The following is a 22,417-nucleotide window of genomic DNA, read 5'->3' as shown; positions in this document are numbered from 1 at the left end:
ATTCCGCAGCTGAAAAACAGGTATAAAAATATAGTACTTAAATCTGTGCCTACAGGGAAATTAAGTGCAAAGACCCAGAGGCAGGTATATGCTTGGTGTCTTCAGGTAACAATAATGGAGCCATTGTGATGAAGAAGAGTGGTCGAGGGGAAGACAGGTTGGAGATTGAGGTCGGAGCAGTAGTGGGGGGGCCAGATTATATAGGACCTGGTAGGATGTGAAGCAGAAGAGTAGCGCGTAGAGATTAGAGGGGCACGGGGAGTAGCTAGAAGGCTATTGGTTCATCTAGGGTAGTGAGGAACGGCCAGATTCTGGATGTATTTGTGAATGTAGGGCCAAACTAGATTTCCTGAGGTTTTGGGTATGAGTTGTATAGATAGGGAAGAGTCAAGTAAGACTGCAAGGTTTTTGGCCTAAGGAACTAGAAAGGTAGGAAGGCTTTGTGAGGACTAGGTTTATGAGGGGGAGGGGGAGAGGGAAGGAGGGGAATGAGGAATTCGGTTGTAGACATACTGGATTTGAAATGTCTGTTAGACATTCATGTGGAGATGTTAAGTAGGCAGTTTGATAGATGAACCTGGAGTTCAGGAGCTAGGTCTAGATTGGAGATAAAATGTGTTTGTCGTAGATAGGTAGATTAGATTGATACATAGATTAGATATATTGATAGATACATAGATAGATTAAATGGATGGATGGATAGATAGATATGCTATTTAAAACCAGAAAACTGGATGGAATCTTTTACGGAGTGAATATAGATAGAGAGGGGAAGAGGTTCCATGACTGAGTGTACAGACTTGAGGAGGAACTGGCAAAGGACACTGAGAAGGAACAGCCAGTAGTAGGGTAGGAAGGCAACCAGTGAGAATAAACCAAAAAAAAAAAACCAAACCCACTGCCATCAAGTTGATTCCGACTCATAGTGACCCTATAGCACAGAGTAGAACTGCCCCATAGAGTTTCCAAGGAGCGCCTGGGAGATTTGAACTGCTGACCTTTTGGTTAGCAGCCATAGCTCTTAACCACTACACCAGCAGGGTGTCCTGAAATAAAGTGAAGGGAGTTTTTCAAAGAAGTGATAATGACCAACAATGGCAAATAGCACTTAAATAGGTTGAGTAAAATGGGGCCTGAGAGATTGCTACTGGGACTAGCGACATGGGGATCATTGGTGACAAGCAGTTTTGGTGGAGTAGTGGGAACAAAAGATACTGAAGTAGGTTGAATAGAAGTTGGGAGGAGGGGGATTAGAAACAGTACATATAGACAAATCTTTGAGGGGGAGCAGAGCAGTGGGACAGTTCCTCTGGGGGGCTGTGCACTGGAGGTTTTTTAAGATGGGAGATGTTATAGGATATTTGTGTGCTGACAGCTGATCCAATGGAGAGGGAAAATTTGATGACACAGAAAAAAGAGGAGGGGACATTTGTTTCTGTAAATGGCTTGAGGGGATTGAAGGGATTGTTGTAGGGAACAAACACGTGTGGGATCAAAGACACATCATCCGTGTTGGTAGGAGGGAATGCAGAGTGGGTACAGTTGCTGTTAACTGAGTGGGTGTGGAGATCAGACCTTGTGGAAATTGTTTTGTTTGTTTTTACTTTCTGAGTTTTGGAGATTTGGAGAGAACGTGCAGAATAGTTGTCTGGAGATGCGGGAAAGTGAATGGATTAGAGAAGTTTCATGGAATAATGGGCAGTACTGACAGCTCACTTAAGGTTAGTGGTTGTAAATTTGAAGTGAGACCAGGCAAACAGACCAGTTGTTGCTTCTTCGCAACCTTCAGGTGTGAAATAGGTAGTGTTGGATTTAACCAGGGTTGGGTTGTTGCCAGGTTGCTAGTACCAAGGGCTAGAGGGCCAAGGGGCGTTGAAGGAGTATGCACAGCGGTGATCATTGTGATGTGTCATGCAATCAAGCTCCGTAAAGGAGCGGGAAGGGAGGACACAGAGGAAGTGTAGGATAGTATATAGCTTGATTAACAGATTGTGGGTCTTAGTTGGATTGAAGTATTAGGCTGGACATTTGGAAAGATGGGAGGGTACAGCTGGAGAGTGTAATGCTTGAAATTTAGATTATGGAGGGACTGCTAAGAAAATGGAATTAAACCCATATTACATACTGTCTTAATAGAGATCCACTTCCAATTTAAGGCCCTTTATTAACCTTGAAGTGAAGTCCACATCATGGCCATGTTAGATTGCAGTTCTTTATTCAACAAGCAACCACACAGCAAGCTCATCCCGTACCTTGTGCTCTAGAGAAGCTGGAATGGATATGACACAACACCTCAAAGAACTCATAACCTAGGCGAGGGAGGCAAGTGAACGGCGGTAGGTGAAGCAGGCAGGGCGCCTGACGCACAGCTCCAGGGGCCTCCACTTCCACTGTGAGCGTCACCCTGGAGACCTTTACTTTACGAGCTCTCCACACAGGGTCGAATGGCATGCCTTAGCCTTTGTGTTGCTACTTTCATTTAGAATTTCCCTGGCTTCCTAAAAAAGCAGCAGTTTGTGATCCGGATTTCAGGAACAGTTTTGTGCATTCTCCAGACATCTTGATCCTAGTGTACCTTTTACCAAAGGCAATCAGAACTTTGCGACACCGTCAGCTTTTCCTACCTTGGGTAGTCAGAAATTGTATTTTTAGTGAGAGTGTACAAAGAGATTTAAATATTTTCCTGTAACAAGTGTTATTACTGTGTGGCTTTAGGGCGTCAGGGCTCTAGTGGGGCCTTCACGTGAAGTAGTCTAGGGAACAGCAGTCCCAACAAGCTAAGGTACAGCTAAGAAGGAAGGAGAGCTTTTCTCCTGGAAATGAGATGTTCTTCTGTTTTTTTTTTGAAAATTTTTATTTTCATCTGAAAGTGCTCCTAGGAAATCTGTCTTGAATGTGTAGATTTTTTTCAGCTGACCCCAACAGTGTCCTTTTACTGTATTTTTTCTCCACAGGGCAGGATCCATTCTAGGATGCGTCCCCAGTCTTCTTTTATCTCAGCCGTTGTTTTGTTTTTTATGACATGGACAATTTTAAAGATTGCAGCCCCCCTCCTTTTTTTTTTTAAGTTATTTTGGATTTTTCTGATGTTTCCCTGTGATTACATTCAAGTATTACGTTCCCAGCCAGAATGCTGCATGAGTGATTTTGTGTTCTTCTCTGAGTATCCCATCCAGAGGGCTTTACTGGTGTTGCTAGCACCTGACAAAGTGTTTTATGATTTATCCACTGTAAAATTACTGTTTTCTTCCCCCTAAAACTAATGGTCAGCCTGTAGGTAGACACTACGGCCATGTGGATGCTCTGCTCCTTGACTCTGCTCGTCTCCTCCTGCCCCGGGTTTGGCGCCTGCTGGTGCTTCCTGCCTGAACTGGCCTGAACCCTCATTCTCGTGAAATGACTGTTTTCTTCCCCTGAAACTGATGGTCAGCCTGTAGGTAGACACTACGGCCACGCGGATGCTCTGCTCCTTGACTCTGCTCGTCTCCTCCTGCCCCGGGTTTGGCGCCTGCTGGTGCTTCCTGCCTGAACTGGCCTGAACCCTCATTCTCGTGAAATGACTGTTTTCTTCCCCCGAAACTGATGGTCAGCCTGTAGGTAGACACTACGGCCAGGCGGATGCTCTGTTCCTTGACTCTGCTCGTCTCCTCCTGCCCCGGGTTTGGCACCCGCTGATGCTTCCTGCCTGAACCGGCCTGAACCCTCATTCTCGTGAAATGACTGTTCTCCAAGGCCAGCACTTCCTCCTCATTTACCAGTCTGTGCTCGGCTGCCTGCTATAGTTAAGAGCCTTCCCTTCTCCCATATTGACTGATTGATTGATGAGCATTGACTAATAGATTCCTTTTTTTTGCTGTGGCTTATAATTCATTACTGCCTGTTTGGTGCTCAGATTGTTCTAGACTTGGCTAATGAGAGCCCGTTCAAGCTGGTTTTTGTGTCTTTGTGACACTCCCCCATCTTTTTTTTTTTTTTTTTTTTTTTGAGCACTTTTCTCCCTGGCGTAAGATGTTGTATGCTTATCTTGTACCTGCTCCACCCTAGCCCTGGAATCAGACATTTATACAAAGGGTTGTGGTTCTTTTTAGCGGGGAATAGGATTGGAAAGTAAGATCTGGGTGCTGTTGTGCTCCATACTACTGGGTTATCACTGCTTGTCCCTTTGAGTAGACAGAGACAGAAAATATGTTTTGTTCCTTTTTTCCCCCCATGTCCCTATTTTGTATTATTTGATCTGTTGCCTTTTTTACTTTTACTATGGTAAAAAACACTTAACATAAAATTTGCCGTTGTACCTTTTTTAGGTGTTTCAGTGGCATTAAGTGCATTTCAGTGTTGTGCAGCCATCACCACTATTTAGTTCCAGAACTTTATCACTGCACATGGAAACTCGTCCCTATTTAGCAGTCACTCCCTATTCCCTCTTTCCTCTGACCCCTAGCATTCGCTAATCTGCTTTCTGTCTCTATAAATTTGCCTGGATTTTCATATAAATGGAATCATACAGTATGTGGCCTTTTGTGTCTGGCTCCTTGGTGGTACAGCGCAGTGGTTAAGCGCTATGGCGAGCTATGGCTGCTAACCAAAAGGTTGGCAGTTCAAATCCACCAGCTGTTCTTTGGAAATTCTATGGGGCGGCTCTCCTCTGTCCTATAGGGTCACTATGAGTCGGAATCGACTTGAGGGCAACAGGTTTGGTTTTTGGGTTTTTTTTTTTTTTCCATAGCATAATCTTTTTAAGGTTCATCCATGTTACAGCATATGTCAACATTTCATTCCGTTTTGATGTTGTTAGGTGTCTTCAGGTGGGTTCCAACTTTTAACAACCCTATGCACAACAGAATGAAACACAGCCTGGTCCTGTGCCATCCTCACAATCATTGTTACGCTTGAGGTCACTGTTGCAGGCACTGTGTCAGTCCATCTTGTTGAGCATCTTCCTCTTTTTTGCTGGCCCTCTACTCTACCAAGCATGATGTCCTTCTCCAGGGACTTATCCTTCTGGTAACATGTCCAGAGTACACAAGACGAAGTCATACCATCCTTGCTTCTAATGAGATTTCTGGCTGTATTTCTTCCACGCTCCGTTGTATGGATTCCACATTTTGTTCATTCATCTGTTGATAGACATTTGGGTTATTTCTGCCTTTAGCTATTGTGAATAAAGGTGTTATGAACATTCATATGCAGGTTTTTGTTTGAGCACCTGTCTTTAATTGTTTTGATAATATACCTAGGAGTGGAATTGCTAAGTCATGTGGTAATTCTATATTTAACTTATTAAGAAACCATCAAACTGTTTTCCAAAGTGTCTGTGCCATGTTACATTCCCGTCAGCAACAGATGAGTTTTCCGTTTTCTCTGTATCTCATCAACAATTGTTATTTTCCTTTTTAATTATGGCCATCCTAGTGGATTTGACAAGGCATCTCGTTGTTGTTTTGACTTGCATTTCCCTGATGACTAATAACGCTGAGCGTCTTTTCATGTGCTCCTGGGCCATTGGTATATCTTCTTTGGAGAAATATCTATTCAGAGTCCTTTGTCCATTTTTTAATCAGACTGTTTGTATTTTTGTTGTTTAGTTGTATATTCTGGATACTATCCTTTTATCAGATGTATGATTTGCAGATATTTTCTTCTGTTCTGTGAGTTGCCTTTTAACTCCCTTGATAGTGTCTTGCGACTCATAAAAGTTTTCAATTTTGATGTAGTTCATTGCCGTATCTAAGGGCTATCAAGATTTACCTGTTTTCTTTGAAGGGTTTTATAGTTTTAACTCTTTAGTTAAATTTTTCACATCAATCTTCCCCTGGACTAGGAGCTTCTCTGCACAGGAACCTCAGGTCCAAAGGATGTGCTCTGCTCCTGGTGCTTCTTTCTTGTGGTATGAGGTGCCCACTCTCTGCTTGCTTCACTTTCCTTTTATCTCTTGTAAGATAAAAAGTGGTTCAGGCCACACCCCAGGGAATCTGTTTATATTGGATCAGGGATGTGACCTTATTAAGGGTGTTACAATCCCGCCCTAATCCTCTTTAACATGAAATTACAATCACAACATGGAGGACAACCACACAATACTAGGAATCATGGTCTAACCAATGACATATTTTGGGAGGAGGCAGTTCAATCCATGAGAATGTGAGATAGGTATATTCTTTTACATGTGTGTATCCAGTTGTCCCAGCACCATTTGTTGAAGACACTATTCTTCATTGAATGGTCTTGGCACCCATGCCGAAAATCAGTTGCCCATGTACAGGTCTGTTTCTGTAGTCTCAGTTGTGTTCCTTTGATCTGTGCCACTACCATGTACCATTACCATGCTGATTACCGTCGTGTTGGAGCAAGTTTTGCAGTTGGGAAGTGTGAGTCCTCTTACTTCGTTCTTCTTTTTTTCACGATGGTTTTGGTTATCCCAGGTCCCTTGCAATTCCATATGAACTGATATGAACCTATAGCGTGAAACCAGAAAAACCAAACCCTTTGCCATTGAGTCGATTCTGACTCATAGTGACCCTGTAAGGAGACATTAAAAAAAAAAAGTAAACAAATGGGCATAGCTGTGTTGCAATAAAACTTTCTTTACAAACTCAGGTAGCGGCCGTGTTTGTAGTTTGCCAGGCCCTCCTGTGTGGTACACCTCTTGAGCTTTTCCCGCTTCTGAGGCCCTGTCGGTTGGTAATCGTTTCTCGATCTTTTTTTTTTTTCTCTCTTCTTCAAATTGATCTGTCTTCAAATTCACTATTCTTTTTGTCATCAACTCCATTCTGCCATTAAGTCCATTTAGTGAATTTATGTCAGGTATTTTTCCGTTCTAAAAGTCCAGTTTGACTTTTTATATTTTTTTTCTCCTGAGATTTTCTGTCTTATCATGAGTGCATTTTCCGTTGTCTCGCAGAGCGTGGTTGTAGCAGGTGCTTTAATGACCTTTATAGGGTCACTATGAGTCGGAATCAACTCAGGGGCACTGGGTTCTGGGGTTAATGATCTTGTCTGATAATTTTAGCGTCTGTTGATTCTTTTCCTTGGAATGTGTGACATTTTCCTGAGTCTTCACATGGCAGATAACGTCGGACTGTATCCTGGGCATCGTGAGCGTTGTATCATGCAGACTCTGGATCCTGTCATGCTGTATGAAGTACTTACGTTCTTGTTTTGGCAAGCATTTAATTTGATTAGACTCAAAATTCAGACTGTCATGCCTGTGGTGGGCGTTAGCTTAGGTTGGTTCAGTTTCTTCAGTCCTAGCTGCTTTCTGGTTTTAGTCTGACTCAATGTTTGTGTAGTTCAGGAGTCAGCCAGAGACCTGGATCTGCTATCAATGTCCGCGGCAGCAGCAGCCAAGAAATCAAACAACGTATTGCATTGGGCAAATCTGCTGCAAAAGACCTTGAAAATGTTAAACAGCGAAGATGTCACTTTAATGCCTGAGAGGTAGCTGACCCAAGCCATAGTATTTTCCATCACCTCATATGCATGTGGAAGCTTGCCAGTGAAAAAGGAAGATCAAAGAAGAATTGGCACATTTGAAAGTAAAGCCAGGATGCTCCTTAGAAATGAGGATGACACGGCTTCACCTGGCGTATTTTAGACGTATCATCAGAAAAGACCAGTCACTAGGAAAATACATTATGCTTGGTAAAGTAGAGCGTCAGTGAAAACGAGGGAGACCCTTCACGAGCTGGACTGACACACTGACTGCAGCAGTGAGCTCAAACATACCCAGTGATCGTGCGGTTGGGGCAGGATCAGGCCATGTTACGTTCTCTTATAAGGTTGCTGTGAGCTGGACAGCAGCAGGCAGCAAAGCACATAAATAAGGCTTCTCCACTGTTCCTGATACTGGATTGTCACTGAGAGCTCTTTCCCCTGAGAGTTCTGCTCCCTCCTGTTCTTTGCTGGTTCATTCTCTGTCCCCTAATTTCGTTTCTTTCTTTCCTTATCCGTTTTCTCGATATTTCTGCAAGCCCCCTCTCACTTCTTGGCCCTTGTCTCACAAGGCTCATGGAAGCTCCAAAATACTTTATTATCCAGAGACAAGCTTTTATGGTCCCTTTAATTTATTAATTTGTAAATTTTTAATTTATAAATTATAATTCCCTGGCATTAAAAAAAAAAGACTATTTTTTAGAAAAGTTTTAGGTTTACAGAAAAATGAGTAAAAAGTACAGAGTTCCCATATACTCTTACCTCCAACCCACAGTTTCCCTTGTTATTAACATCTTGCATTCGTTTAGTATATCTGTTACGATCGATGAACCAATATTGATTCATTGTTATTAAGTTTGTAGTTTACGTTGGGCTTCACACTTGGTGTTTTATAGTACTATGAGTACAGGACAAGTACAGAATGCCATGTGTCTACTATCACATTACCATGCAGAATACTTTCACTGCCCTGTAAATGCCCTGTGCTGCATTTATTTACTCTTCCTTTCCCCCCAGCCCCTGACAACCACTGATCTTTTTACTGACTACCGTTTTGCCTTTTCCAGAATGTTACATGGTTGGAATCGCGCAGCATGTAAGCTTTCCAGACTGGCTGCTTTCACTTCGCAGTATATAGTTTAGGTTCCTCCATGTTTTTTCTTGGTTTGGTAGCTCATTTCTTTTTATTGCTGAATAAGATTCCATTATATGGATTCCCATAGGTTTTTGTTTTTTTTTTAAGCAACTATTGAAGGACATCTTGGTTGCTTCTGGTTTTTGGCAATTATGAATAAAACTGCTGTAAACATTCATGTGCAGGTTTTATGTGGAGATAAGTTTTCAACTCATTTGAGTAAATAGCCTACCATCAAAGTTGATGGATATCCTAGTAAGACTATGCTTAGCTTTGTAATAAGCTACCAAACTGTTTTCTAAAGTGGCTGTACCGATTTTTCAGTCCCACCAGCAATTATTCCTTTTGCTCCACGTCCTCACCAGAATTTGATGGATTTTACCCCTCTAATAAATGTGTCTCTTTAAAGTATTAAAAGCAAAGATATCACCTTGAAGGCTAAGGTGTGCCTGACCCAACCATGGTGTTTTCAATCACCTCATATGCATGCGAAAGCTGGACAATGAATAAGGAAGAGCGAAGAAGAATCAACGCCTTTGAATTGTGGTGTTGGTGAAGAATACTGAATATACCATGGACCACCAAAAGAACAAACAAATCTGCCTTGGAAGAAGTACAACCAGAATGCTCCTTAGAAGCAAGGTTGGTGAGACTATGTCTTACATACTTTGGACACGTTATCAGGAGGGACCAGTCCCTGGAGAAGGACATCATGCTTGGTAACGTAGAGGGTCAGCGAAAAAGGGGAAAACCCTTAATGAGATGGATTGACCCAGGGCTGCAAAAACGGGCTCAAGCATAACAACAGTTGTAAGTCGGAACTGACTCAAAGGCACCTAACAATAACAACAATAAATGTGTCTGTGGTTAAGGGCTCGGCTGCTAATGAAACAGGTTGTCAGTTCGAATCCACCAGCCACTTTTTGGAAACTCCGTGGGGCAGTTCTACCCTGTCTGTAGGGTCGCTATGAGTTGGAATCGACTTGATGGCAATAGGTTAATAAATGTGTAATGATATCTTGTGCTTTTAATTTGCGGTTCTCTGATGACATATGGTGAGCATCTTTTCATATGCTTATTTGTCATCTGTGTATCTTCCTTTATGAAGTGTCTGTTTTTGCCCACTTTTTGATAGGGTTGTTTATTTTCCTATTGCTGAGGGTCAAGAGTTCTTTGCATATTTTGGATACAAGTTTTTTTTTTTTAATCAAATGTGTGTTTTGCGAATGTTTTCTCTCTGTAGCTTATCTTTTTATTCCCTTTACAGTATGTATCTTCCACAGAGCAGAAGTTTCTCATTTTAATGAAGTCCAACTTACCGGTTTTTTTCTTTCATGGATCATACTTTTGGTGTGTATCTGTAAGGTCATTGCCAAACATCACCTAAATTTTCTTCTCTGCCACCTTCTAGAAGTTTTATAGTTTTATATTTAGGTCTGATATCCATTTTGAATTAATTTTTGTGAAAGGTAGAAGGTCAGTGTCTAGATTCTTTTTTTAATATGTATGTTCAGTTGTTCCGGCACCATTCGTTGAAAAGACTGTCCATTGTCCATTCATTCGCCTTTGCTGTTTTTTTCCAAAGATCATTTGAGTACATTTGTATGGATCTGTTTCTGGGTTATTTATTCTGTTTCATTGATCTATTTGTCCCTTATTTTGCCAGTGCCACACAGTCTCCATTACTCCAGCTTTTTAGGAAGTCTTGAAGTCAGGTAGTGCAAGGCGGGAAATCACCTTGCAGAAAGCCATTTGGTCTTTGGTTCCTGACATCCAGACCAATACCTGAGGCTACTGAGTGGGGGCTGACTAGCCTGAGAGGGACCATCTGACTAAGCCTCAGGGGGTATGATGTAATCTGTTGTGAGGCTGAGCCCTAGGGCTCAGGTGGAGCTTCCTGATTGGTGACCGTGCACAGGAGAGGATAGCGTGTCCCCTTAGGACATAGAAGCTCTGTGTCGTGACGCCTCCTAGACCTCACCCTATGCATCTTTTCACTTGTATACTTTTTTCTTATATTAAGGCTGTTACTGCAGATAGGGTGTTTTCTCCAAGCAAGGGGAGTCGACTGGTCTGAAGTGGAAGGAATCATTTGAATGCCTGGGCTTGCAGCTAGCACCCTGATGGGGTAGAGGAAAACCCTAAATGTGGGGCCTGCTGGTCTGAAATGGAGGGAGTCAGGTGGACTCCTGGGCTTGCAGCTGAGTACTCACTTACCTTGCCTTCGGGATCTGGGGATGAAAGAGGGGGGTTGCGTGGGAACCCGGGGTCAGAGCAGAACAGGGAAGGGGAGACGCAGGTGGAGTGTGGAGCGGGATTTGTTACCCAACAGTCAGTTTGATCTCAGTCTCCCTGGACTGGTTTGCACAGTTGGTACAGTTGGCAGGATTTGCTAGACCCACCCTAGTGTTGCAGGTAGTATCAATCCTCTGACTTCATGTTTTTTTTTTTTTTTTGTAAATGTTATGTTGGCTATTCTGGGGGTTTGCCTTTACATCTGAACTTCAGAATCAGTTTGTCACTATCCACAAAGTAATTTCCTAGAATTTTGGGGTTGTGTTGAATCTATAGATGAAGGTGAGAAGAACTGACATCTTAATAATATCATGCCTTCCCATTTGTGAACTGGAAGTATCGTTCCATTAATTTAAACCTATTTGATTTCTTTCATCAGAGTTTTGTAGTTTTCCTTATATAGATCTTGTCTGTATTTTGTTAGATTTATACCTAAGGATTTCAGTATTTTGTGTGTTGTGTTTTTAATTTCAAATTCCAGTGTTTACTGCTGGTATTCAGGAGGGCAGTTGACTTTGGTATATCAACCTCGTTCTCTTGCAGCCTTGCTATACCCAGTTGTTAGTTTCAAGAGTGTTTTGGTTGATTCTTTGGGATTTTCTACATAGACAATCATGTTATTTACATACAAAGACAGTTTTATTTCCTCCTCCTCAATCTGTATACCCTTTATTTCCTTTTCTAGTAGCTAGGACTTCAGGTGCAATATTGAAGAGGAGTAGTGAGAAGGGGACATCTTGCCTTGTTTCTGACTTTAGGGGAAAAGCATCTAATTTCTCACCATTAAGTATGATATTAGCTGTGGGTTTTTCTGTAGTTGTTACTAAGTTGAGGAACTTCACCTCTATTCCCAGTTTGCTGAGAGTTTTTATCATGAATTTCATCAAATGCTTTTTCTGGGTCTGTTGATATGACGATATGAGTTTTATTTAGTGTATTGATGTGATGTCTGATTTTAGTAGGAAGGTAATGTTGGCCTCACAGAATGGGTTAGGAAGTATTCCCTGTGCTTTGGTTTTTTGGAAGCAGTTATAGAGAACTGATATCATTCTTCCTGAATGTTTGACAGAATTTACCAGTGAAACTGCCTGGCCTTGTGCTTTCTGTTTTGGAAGGTTTAAAATTATTGATTGAAATTCCTCATCAGTATAGTCCTGTTCAGATTATTTATTTCTCTTTGTGTGACTCTTGATAGATTGTGTCTCTCCAGGAATTGATCCATTTTATCTAAATTAGCAAGTTGTGTACACAGTTGTTCATAATATCCTTTATTTTCCTTTTCTTGTTCGCGAGGTCAGTGGTGATGGCCCTTCTTTAGTGTCTGATGTTAACCGTTGGTGTCTCTCTCTGCGTCTCCGTTAGCCTGGCTAGAGGTTTATCAGCTGTATTGATGTTTCCCAAGAACCAGCTTTTTCATTCATTGATTTTCTCTATCATTTTTCTTTCCATCGCATTGCTTTCTAGTCTGATTTTTATTATTTCTTTTCTTCTGCTTATTTTGGATTTAATTTGCTCCACCTTTTCTGGTTTTCTAAAGTAGAAGTCTCAGTGATGGTTTTTGGATCCATCTTCTTCCCCAGTACGTGCATTCAATGCTGTATATTTCCCTCTAAGCACTGTTTTCACTGCTTTCCACAAATTTTGTATTTGTGTTTTCATGTAGTTACAACTATTTTTATTTTTTTTTTAATTTTTATTGTGCTTTAAGTGAAAGTTTACAAATCAAGTCAGTCTCTCATACAAAAATTTATATTTACTTTGCTGTGTACTTCTAGTTGCTCTCTCCCTAACGACACAGCACACTCCTTCCCTCCACTCCCTATTTTTGTGTCCCTTTGGCCAGCTTCTGACCCGCCCCCCCCCCCCCGCCCTCCCATCTCCCCTCCAGACAGGAGCTGCCCACACAGTCTCATGTGTCTACTTAATCCAAGAAGCTCACTCCTCACCAGTATCATTTTCTATCCCATAGTCCAGTCCAATCCCTGTCTGAAGGGTTGGCTTTGGGAATGCTTCCTGTCCTGGGGCAACAGAAGGTCTACGGACCATGACCTCTGGGGCCCTTCTAGTCTCAGTCAGACCATTAAGTCTGGTCTCTTTATGAGAATTTGGGGTCTGCATCCCACTGCTCTCCTACTCCCTCAGGGGTTATCTGTTGTGTTCCCTGTCAGGGTAATCATCGGTTGTAGCCGGGCACCATCTAGTTCTTCTGGCCTCAGGCTGATATAGTCTCTGGCTTATCTGGCCCTTTGTGTCTCTTGGGCTCATAATTACCTTGTGTCTTTGGTATTCTTCATTCTCCTTTGCTCCAGGTGGGTTGAGACCAATTGATGCATCTTAGATGAAATTTTTTTTTTTTTTAGATAACTGCTTGCTAGTGTTTAAGACCCCAGACGCCACTCTCCAAAGTGGGATGCAGAATGATTTCTTAATAGATTTTATTATGCCAATTGACTTAGATATCCCTTGAAACCATGGTCCCCAAACTGCTGCCCCTAGTACGCTGGCCTTCGAAGCATTCAGTTTATTCAGGAAACTTCTCTGCTTTTGGTTTAGTCCAGTTGTGCTGACCTTGCCTAAAATAGTTCTTATCTACCATCTAATTAGTGAAAACCACTTTCCCTTCCTCCCCCCTCTCATAACCATCTAAGAATATTTTCTTCTCTGTTTAAATTGTTTCTCCAGTTCTTATAATAGTGGTCTTATACAGTATTTGTCCTTTTGCAACTGACTAATTTCACTCAGCATAATGCCTTCCAGGTTCCTCCATGTTATGACATGTTTTCACAGATTCCTCACTGTTCTTTATCTATGCATAGTATTGCATTGTGTGAATATACCATAATTTATTTATCCATTCGTCCATTGGTGGGCACCTTGGTTGCGTCCATCTATTTACTATTGTAAACAGTGCTGCAGTAAACATGAGTGTGCATATATCTGTTCACGTAAAGGCTCTTATTTCTCTAGGATATATTCCAAGGAGTGGGATTGCTGGATCGTATGGTAGTTCTATTTCTAGTTCTTTAAAGAAGTGCCAAGTCAATTTCCAAAGTGTTTGCACCATTTTACATTTCCACTAGCAGTGTATAAGTGTTCCAGTCTCTCCACAGACTGTCCAACATTTATTATTTTGTGTTTTTTGGATTAATGCCAGCCTTTTTGGAGTGAGATGAAATCTCATTATAGTTTTAATCTGCATTTCTCTAATGGCTAATGATTGTGAGCATTTCCTCATGTATCTGTTAGCTACCTGACCACCGTCTTTAGTGAAATGCCTGTTCATATCCTTCGCCCATTTTTTAATTGGGTTATTTGTCTTTTTGTAGTTGAGTTTCTGCAGTATCATGTAGATTTTAGAGATCAGGCGCTGATTGGAAATGCCATAGCTAAAAACTTCTTCCCACTCTGTAGGTAATCTTTTTACTCTTTTGGTGATGTCTTTGGATGGTCATAGGTGTTTGATTTTTAGGAGCTCCCAGTTATCTAGTTTCTCTTCTGCATTGTTAGTAATGTTTTGTATACTGTTTATGCCATGTATTAGGGCTCCTAGCATTGTCCCTGTTTTTTCTTCCACGATCTTTATCATTTTAGATTTTGTATTTAGGTCTTTGATCCATTTTGAGTTCATTTTTTGTGCACGGTGTGAGGTATGCGTCTTGTTTCATTTTTTTGCTGATGGATATCCAGTTATGCCAGCACCATTTGTTAAACAGTCTTTTCCCCATTTAACTGACTGTGGGCCTTTGTTAAATATCAGCTGCTCATATATGGATGGATTTATGTCTGGCTTCTCAGTTCTATTCCAGTGGTCTATGTATCTGTTGTTGTACCAGTACCAGGCTTTTTTGTCTTCTGTGGTGGTATAATGGGTTCTAAAATCAGGTAGAGTGAGGCCTCCCACTTTGTTCTTTTTTTTTTCCAGTAATGCTTTACTTACCTGGGGCCAATTTCCCTTCCATATGAAGTTTGTGATTTGTTTCTCCGTCTCATTAAAAAATGTCGTTGGAATTTGGATCACCATTGGATTGTATCTGTATATTGCTTTTGGTGGAATAGACATTTTTACAATGTTAAGTCTTCCTATCCATGAGCAAGGTATGTTTTTCCACTTATGTAGGTCTTCTTGATTTCTTGCAGTAGTGTCTTATAGTTTTCTTTGTATAGGTCTTCTACATCTCTGGTAAGATTTATTCCTAAGTATTTTATCTTCTTGGGGGCTACTGTAAATGGCATTGATTTGGCGATTCCCTCTTCGATGTTCTTTTTGTTGGCGTAGAGGAATCCAACTGATTTTTGTATGTTTACCTTGTATCCTCATACTCTGCTGAACTCTTCTATTAGTTTCAATAGTTTTCTTGAGGATTCTTTAGGGTTTTCTGTGTAGAAGATCATGCCATCTGCAGATAGAGATACTTTTACTTCTTCCTTACCAATCCAGATGCCTTATATTTCTTTATCTAGCCCAACTGTTCTGGCTAGGACTTACAGCACAATAGTTCCAACTATTTTTAAATTTCTCTTGAGACTTCGTCTTTGACCCACGTGCTATTTGAAAATGTGTTGTTTATGTTTAGAAGCATGTTTAATCTCCAAATATTTGTGAATTTTTCAGCTATCTTTCTGTGAGTGATTTCCAGCTCAATTCCGTTATGGTCTGAGTATACTTAGCGTAATTTCTGTTCTTTTAAATAAGTTAAGGTGTGTTTTATGGCTCAGAGCGTAGTCTCTCTCGGTGAATGTTGCACTGTGAGTTTGAGAAGAGTGTGTATTTCACTCTTGTTCGATGAAATATTCTATAAACGTCAGTTAGATTCAGTTGGTTGATGGTGTTGTTCACCTTAGCGATATCCTTACTGATTTTTCTGCCTCCTAGATCTGCCAGTTATTGATAAGAGGACGTTTTAGTTACCTCGTGCTGCTGTAACAGAGATACCACAGTGTGGGTGGCTTTAAAGAACAGGAATTCATTGTCTCACAGCTTTGGAGACGAGAAGTCAAATCAGAGCAATGGCTTTAGGGGCGGATCCTTCCTGTTTGGTAGTTGTAGGAGTTCCTTGGCATTCCTTGGAATCTCTCTTGCCTCTGTGTGTGTGTGTGTCTCTGTGCCTTTCTCTTCTTTTTATAAGATATCACTCAGAAGTGAGTAGGTTTAGGGCCCACCCTTCTCTCGTATGGCCTACTTAACATGATAAAAAAAAAATGATAGTTAAAAAAAAACTCCAAATAAGGTCATATTTACAGGTAAGTAAGGGTAAGGACTTCTACATAACTTTTTGGGGAATAATCCAATCCATAGCCAAGGTCTCTAATAGTGGATTTGTCTATTTCTCCTTGCAGTTTCTATCTTTTTTTTTTTTTTTTCTCATGCTTTTTTAAGCTCTGTTTTTAAGTGCATAGATGTCGTGTTGGGGAATCTGGGTGGTGCATAGTCCCCAGGGGCGATTCAGTCCCCTGGGTTCAGATTGCCAGAGGTGAGTCTAGCGGTGCAGTTGTTGATCGTGGAGCAGCTTATTGCGCAGTGCTCCTACAAGACAAGACAGCAGGGCACCCTGCAGTCAGGGTCGGCAGCGGCCTGGCCAGGAGGCTGTCAGCCAAGGATAGATCTTAACTGAGTGGTCTCTGGGGCCACATTTTATGCTTCAGTGGCGCCCAGGTGCTAGTTTCAGCTGTTCTACTTTGAGCAAATCTTGTAAGGGTGAGCATTGTTTTAACCCTCTATGAAAGTTTATCCTCTATGAAAGTTACCTCTGCTGTGTTCCTGGAAAGTACCCCCGAGCTGAGACAGGAAGGCTAGAGGGGGCTGGAGCTGGGTACTTTCCTCCCCTCCTCCTCGGCTGGTGAAAAAACCCCACTGCCCTTGGTAAAATAGTTTCTGTGGAGGGCAGGTCTTTATTGAAACCAGAGAGCTCTGACGGTATTTCAAAGTCATTACATTTTTAGTCCCCTTTTAGGACTCACGAGAGGGAGCCTGGTGGTGTTTTTGGAGGTAAAACTGGGGAAAGCATGGGGACTGTCCTAAGACTGTGTGCCGCCCCTTCCGTTTTTTACCCTCAAGCTAATCCACACCGAGCCTTCAGCAACTTGTCTGTTAATCAAGTGTTTCTGAAGGCGCTGACTCCAGCTGTGGGCCTCTGCTCCAGCAGCCTGTGATTCTCCCTATTGGGCAGTAAACACGGGGTCGCCGTGAGTCGGAATGTTGGAATCAGCTTGAGGGCAACAGGTGGTATTGTTTTTCAGTTTTCTGTTTGACATCAATTTTCTGGTGGATCTAAGAATGCTTGTTCGTCTTGTTCAGATTTTTTCTTGTTGCTAGGATGAAAATGATGACTTTCAAGCTTTTTGCATGTTGGACCAGAAACTGGAACTAATCTCTGGCATTTTTAATACAAATTTTTTATCTTTCTTGTTTATTACTATTAATGTGATACAGTTTTATTTTAATTATTATATACAATTAATTACTGATTTTTAGATCTTGAATACATAAACTTTATTTTGAAGGAAGTTTATTCGTATTTAAATGTGTGCGTATTTTTGACATGAAAAATCTTCACCCAGACCATTTCTTGCCTCACCTTCCCTCCTTTAGGTTGGGGGACCCAGCATTGAGAATTTGGGGTACATACTTCCAGCCTTCTTACTAAGCCAGGTAAAAAGTGCACATAGATATCTCCCTGCAAATGGGTAGATTTTATTTTTTTTAATGGAACGCATACATTCTCCTTTAGTTAACAGTATATTGGAGAAAATTTTTCCATGTCTACGTAGGGATATATCCCATTATTTCTTTTAAACATACACAGACACACACCACTTGCCATCGCATTGATCCAGCTCGTGGCGACCCCACGTGTTTCAGAGCAGAACTGTGCTCCACAGAGTTCCCAGTGACCGTGATCTTTTAGAAGGAAATCATTCGGCCTTTCCTCTGAGGCACCTCTGGGTAGATTCAAGCTGCCAACCTTTTGGTTAGTAGCTGAGTTCTTAACTGTTGGCACCACTGAGGGAATATATATGTATATTTAATCCCTTGTGGTAGATACCTGGTAATTTATGTAAGCAATCTCCTGTCGATGTGTATGAAGTTTTTTTCTTCTTGTTTTCATTCAGAATTAGTGCTATGTTGAGCCTCAGTGTATGTGTATTTTTTTGAAGATGTCTACTTCCATAGGTTTAAATTACCAAAAGTAGACTTGTAGGTTCAAAGGATATCCGTTTTTACTGTCAAATTACCTTCTGAAAAGAGTACCAACTTGCATTCTTTTTATCAGTGTGAAAGAATACCTGCCTCCCAGTACGTTACTGGTACTATGTATTATCAGTCTTCAGCCTTTCCTGATATGTAGATGAAAAGCAATGCTGTTTTCATTTGCGTTTCCTGATTTTTGGTGAGCTTGACCTTTACCAGAGCTCAGAGGTGAGAGCCTAGCTGACCGTTATATCACACATCACACACCTGTTGTTTGTGTTGTTTTGTTAGCAGCTGGTCCAGAACCATCGATCATGTTTTGTATTGAAAATGTGCGTGTTAAATACAAAGGATCACTAGGTGTCGCTAGAGTCACATTTTGTGGGATAATTTCTGGGTTTTTTTTGTTTTTTGGTTTTTTTTTTTAATAGCAGACAACTGTATAACAGCAACCGAAAATTCTGACATTTCCTTTGGAAAGAAGATATTTTTATATTATAAACGAGAGAAATAAAAGTGGGAGAGATAAAGGTCAGGTTGACTCCAACTTTTGTTGAGGATAAAAAAACAAGCCCGTTGCCCTTGAGTTGATTCTGACTTACAGAGACCCTACAGGACAAAGTAGAACCGTCCCATAGACTTTCCAAGGAGCGGCTGGTAGATTTGAACTGCTGACCTTTTAGTTAGCAGCCAAGCTCTTAACCACTGTGCCACAGGGCTGTTGACCATGAATTTAATTTCTTTAAGTAATCATATTCTAACAGAAAAGTTGGAAATAAAATTCACATTTTTATCCTTAACCATTTGAGAGTATGTTGCTGACTAAATGCCTCATCACCTCCTGGAGTTTAGTATTTTCTACAAAAAAGAACATTTTCTCACATAACCGCAAAACAACCATCAATGTTAGGATATTAACATCAATACCTTCCTAGCATCTGATCCCCAGACTCCTTTCTGGTTTCACAGGTCTTTCCAGTAGCATATTTTCTGGCAAAGGACCCTCTTCAGAAACTCATTGCATTTAGCTGTCATGTCTGGTTAGTCTTTCTCAGTCGGCAGCTATTACTTGCTCTTTCTCTGGCTTTCATGGTTTTCATACTTTTGAAGATTATAAATTAGTTACTATGTAGAATGCTCTTCAATTAGGAATTGTCTCTTGTTTCCTCATGAGATTGTTCAGGTTATGTATCTTTTGCAGGGGTCACATGGAAAAGTGATGATATAGTCTTTTCTCTTTTTTAAATTTTTGTGGTGAAATACATATAACAAAACATTTAGTGTATTCTTACTGTGTCCTTTCAGGTGGTTCACAACTTCAGTTTGTTGTGATGCTGATAATGTCCACTTTGACCTCTTGATTATGATGGTATCTGCCAGTCCTCTCGGCTGTAAAATTAATATTTTCTCCTTTGTAATTAATATGCCTTTTGAGGGGAGGTGGAAACCCTGGTGGCGTAGTGGTTAAGTGCTACGGCTGCTAACCAAAGGGTCGGCAGTTCGAATCCGCCAGGCGCTCCTTGGAAACTCCGTCTGGGGTAGTTCTACCCTGTTCTGTAGGGTCGCTATGAGTCGGAATCGACTCAACCGGCACTGGGTTTAGTTTGGTTTTTTGGTTGAGGGGAGGTACTTTCAAGTTATGTGGCTATCCTGTTTCTCCTCAAACATTTGATTGATTGATTGATTAATGTCTCCTTACTTTATTCATATGCTAACACAAAGGTTGGCAGTTCAAACCCACCCAGTGGCTCCATGGGAGAAAGACCTGACCATCTGCTTCCTAAAGATTACAGCCAAGAAAACCCTATGGGGCACAGTTACTCTGGGGTTGCTGTGAGTTGAAATCGATCGAAGGCAGCTAGCAGCACCTAACAACAACTGCAGCTGTGTCCAGTGGATTGTAATCCCTTACTGTCATTGTTTAACACTTACATTGCCCTATATTGGCTAGTGGTAGCCTACTCAACTTGATGTTTACTTACTCCCCTCATTCTTTAACCCCTTGTTTTCTCTTTGGTACAACAGTTTATTCACGGCTCAGTCTTGTGCTTTCTCTGTCCTAGGCCTGGATTCAGCCATTTTTCTAAGGAGCCCTGTTTCCTTTTAGTGAAAAATGGTGTTTTGAACCTAAAATCTGTACGCTATGTATGCTCACTGCCTTTGGGGTGTTACCCCTCCCAAGCCCTCTTAGTGGACAGAGTTGATGATACATGTATGATGGATTTATGTGTGCCCATGCAGTTATTTCTCTTTCTGCCCACATGTGATGAAAACAATGAGTTCCCACTGGTACCTCCAATTCCAGTCCAAAACCACAGGGTTTATTCTGGTCTTCATCCTTCCCATACTTGTAACTCCATCTGCAGACAGTGGAAAACCGATTTCCATTATCCTTAACGTATTGTTGTTGTTAGTCGCCATGCATCGGCTTCGACTCACGATGACCTTGTGTGTACCTGGACAGAACTTTGCCGGCCCTGTGCCATCTTCCTGATGCTTGGTAGGTTTGAATGGATGTTTGTCGCAGTTACTTCTCACTTTGAGCTGTGCCACATCAGCTAAAGGCTTTACTCCACCCACATCCTTAAGGCTGACCCTGCTTTGAGCAGACAGCTCCTCCCCATTCGTGTTTTGAGTGCCTTCCAACCTGGGGACTCCTTTTCCAGCACTGTATTGGGTAACGTTCTGTTGATTGATACACACAGGGTTTTTCACTGGTATTTACTTTTCAAAAGTGGATCACCTGGCCTTTCTTCCTAATCTGCCTTAGTCAGATATGGAGCCAGGCTCGCGTCTCCATTGCCGTGCCGTTCCCTGCACAGATCCCCTGCTCCCACTCCTGCTGACTTCCCGCCCTGTGCACCTCCATCCCCCGCTCCCACTCCCGCTGACTCCCTGCCCTGTGCACATCCATGCCCTGCTCCCACTCCCGCTCTGACTCTCCTCCCTGGGCACGTCCATCCCCTGCTCCCACTCCTGCTCTGACTCCCCGCCCTGTGCCCATCCATCCCGTTCCCACTCCCGCTCTGACTCCCCGCCCTGGGCACGTCCATCCCCTGCTCCCACTCCTGCTCTGACTCCCAGCCCTGGGCACATCCACCCCCTGCTCCCACTCCCACACTGACTCCCCACCCTGTGCACGCCCATCCCCCGCTCCCACTCCTCCTCTGACTCCCTGCCCTGTGCACGTCCCTCCCCTGCTCCCACTCCTCCTCTGACTCCCCGCCCTGTGCACGTCCCTCCCCTGCTCCCACTCCTGCTCTGACTCCCCGCCCTGTGCACGTCCCTCCCCTGCTCCCACTCCTGCTCTGACTCCCTGCCCTGTGCACGTCCCTCCCCTGCTCCCACTCCTGCTCTGACTCGCTGCCCTGTGCACGTCCCTCCCCTGCTCCCACTCCTCCTCTGACTCCCCGCCCTGTGCACATCCCTCCCCTGCTCCCACTCCTGCACTGACTTCCCGCCCTGGGCACGTCCATCCCCCCCCCCCAGTCCTGCTCTGACTCCCTGCCCTGGGCATGTCCATCACCTGCTCCCATTCCTGCTCTGACTCCCTGCCCTGGGCACATCCATCCCCTGCTCCCACTCCTGCTCTGACTCCCCACCCTGGGCACTTCCCTCCATTGACTCCCCACCCTGTGCACGTCCATCCCCTGCTCCCACTCCTGCTCTGACTGCTCACCCTGGGCACGTCCATCTCCTGCTCCCACTCCTGCTCTGACTCCCTGCCCTGTGCTTGTCCATCCCCAGCTCCCACTCCTGCTCTGACTCCCTGCCCTGGGCATGTCCATCCCCTGCTCCCACTCCTGCTCTGACTCCCTGCCCTGGGCACATCCATCCCCTGCTCCCACTCCTGCTCTGACTCCCCACCCTGGGCACGTCCCTCTGTTGACTCCCCACCCTGTGCACATCCATCCCTTGCTCCCACTCCTGCTCTGACTCCCCGCCCTGTGCCCATCCATCCCCTGTTCCCACTCCCGCTCTGACTCCCCACCCTGGGCACGTCCATCCCCTGCTCCCACTCCTGTTCTGACTCCCAGCCCTGGGCACATCCATCCCCTGCTCCCACTCCCACACTGACTCCCCACCCTGTGCACGTCCATCCCCTGCTCCCACTCCTGCACTGACTCCCCACCCTGTGCATGTCCCTCAGCCGACTCCCCACCCTGTGCACATCCATCCCCTGCTCCCACTCAGGCTCTGACTCCCCACCCTGTACAAGTCCATCCCCTGCGTTGATGAGCTGTTACCCTGCTTGGGCTCTGACATCCCGAGCTTGTCTGCCCCTCAGTGGGGATGTTCTCTCACTGCTTACGCTCCACCCAAGTGGACACTGTTGTCACCCTGCTCAAGCTCTGACTGACTAATGC

At 43.1% G+C, this 22,417-nt stretch overlaps 1 protein-coding gene across 12 annotated transcripts in view; it reads left to right on the top strand.

Annotated features, from left to right (window-relative positions):
- Window positions 1-22,417, top strand: part of MCPH1 (microcephalin 1) — a 331,342-nt gene that overhangs the window by 9,773 nt on the left and 299,152 nt on the right. The gene's annotated exons all lie outside the window — the stretch shown is intronic.

This window comes from Loxodonta africana, chromosome 12 (assembly GCF_030014295.1).
Source record: "Loxodonta africana isolate mLoxAfr1 chromosome 12, mLoxAfr1.hap2, whole genome shotgun sequence".
Taxonomy (NCBI): domain Eukaryota; kingdom Metazoa; phylum Chordata; class Mammalia; order Proboscidea; family Elephantidae; genus Loxodonta; species Loxodonta africana.
The sequence above is the reverse complement of the archived record's forward strand: the minus strand, read 5'-3'. Positions and strand labels throughout refer to the sequence as shown.